The sequence below is a fragment of the Eleginops maclovinus genome, chromosome 23 (assembly GCF_036324505.1).
Source record: "Eleginops maclovinus isolate JMC-PN-2008 ecotype Puerto Natales chromosome 23, JC_Emac_rtc_rv5, whole genome shotgun sequence".
NCBI classification, from domain to species: Eukaryota; Metazoa; Chordata; class Actinopteri; order Perciformes; family Eleginopidae; genus Eleginops; species Eleginops maclovinus.
In genome coordinates, this window is record NC_086371.1 from 237,501 (window position 1) to 239,471 (window position 1,971).

A 1,971-nucleotide genomic window follows, 5' to 3' on the forward strand; every position below is an offset into this window, starting at 1 on the left:
TTGAGTAAAGTAGAAGTACTCAGATCTTGTACTTGAGTAAAGTAGAAGTACTCAGATCTTGTACTTGAGTAAAGTAGAAGTACTCAGATCTCGTACTTGAGTAAAGTAGAAGTACTCAGATCTCGTACTTGAGTAAAGTAGAAGTACTCAGATCTCGTACTTGAGTAAAAGTATACCAGAGTGTTGAACTTACAGTAAAAGTCCTGCACATAAAATATTACTTAAGTAAAAGTACTAAAGTATTATAATCAACATTGAAGTACCCAAAGTAAAAGTACTTATTGTGTGTAATGTCCCACTTTTGAATCATATTGAATGCCTGGGTTTGATTCATGTGTTCATGTACTGCTGACCTTATCATTATATATCATAGTGTATATATTACTACATCTTTATTCTGTATTAGTAAACTAGTAACTCATTCTGTTAAACACATGTAGTAGAGTAGAAGTATAAAGCAGCATAAAATAAAGTACCTCAAAATCATACTTAAGGACAGTACTTGAGTAAACGTACTTCACTACGCTCACCAGTTGTTATACCGTGTATCAGGAGACTTCCTGTCACTCACATCATGTGGACACTTCAGCTTTAAAGTACGAGCAGTATGTGTACCCTCAGATTTCCACAGGGAGAATAAATGAAGTGCACTTCCTGTCTGTGGCAGCAGAGGGAGCCACATACTGCAGTATAGTTGTAGTACTTGTACTCAGTGAAGGAGTACTATCCTTCCTGATGTATTCGTATGGGCTCAGATAATAAGTCATCAGTGATCTGCTGCTCTACCAGCTGCAGGTCATCTCCTCATTCATGCTGATCAGAGTCTCTACTCTGGGAATATTCACTCTGCTGCTCTAGCTATATTTTATATACTTTATTCATTTAGCTTTCAAAGCACCACTGATTCAGTACTTCTAGAAATACTTTCACTTCAGTCAAATATCCCAGCTGCTTTCAACGCTCTGTTGAAATGATGAGGGAGGAGCTCTCATATTATATATCAGAGAAGCATCAGCTGCTCAGGGTCTACCTCCTGGGCCTGGGTCTTTGGCCTGATGTGGAAGATCTGGGGGCTCTGGACCGTCTGGATTGGACAGACTGCCCTCTCTTTGTAAATCAGTTATCCACAGCAGAGGGAGTAAGGTCCATCTGGTGTCTCTGCGTCCCATGGTCTCAGCACTGCTCAGAGTCAGAGGGAACAGATCAGCCTCTTTCTGGATTAAACTGACCTTTAGGGTCCCGGATTCAGCTCCTCAAGATCCCCAGAACCCTGCCAGAACTGTCCCGATCAAGTCACTGTGTTACCAGCGTCGACAAAGACAACAACGCTAATTAACCCAACTGATGCTGATTAACCCAACTGATGCTAATTAACCCAACTGATGCTGATTAACCCAACTGATGCTGATTGCCCAACATCTGCAGGTTAGCATCCAGCTGTTTTTCTGTACTGGAGACCCTTACTCTACGTTTCTATCATAAAGGGGTCTCAAGAGTCCAGAGTGACATGAGGCTGATGGGATCGTATTCATGAAACGTTATTGCGGAAGTCGCCATGTCTCAGGAGCCTCTTACGCTGGCTTTGGTCCAACTGGATTTTTCGACTCTCTAAAGAAAGCTGCTCTGCTTTACTCTGCTGGTCTGGTTTCTCTGCTGGGGTTTTGAGTAACAGAGCATGTACCCCTCACACACAGACTCAGTATGAAGGGTGAATGGCCCTATAAGAGCCAGAGGGAGCTGATGGTATAGAGGAAGTGACGGAGGAGATGTTGGGCAGTGGTGACAGAGACCTGATGAGTTTGCTCACATCAGATTAACCTCTGAGAGAAACTCCGTGTTTCCTGGGCCGTCTCCACTGTCACAGTCGCTCTGCTTCTGTCGCGCACTGAAGCAGAGGAAGAGGAATTAAAGAGCCGGCGGGGCGATGAGGCCGGACAAAGAGGATGGATTTCAGAGTGAAGACTAACCTTC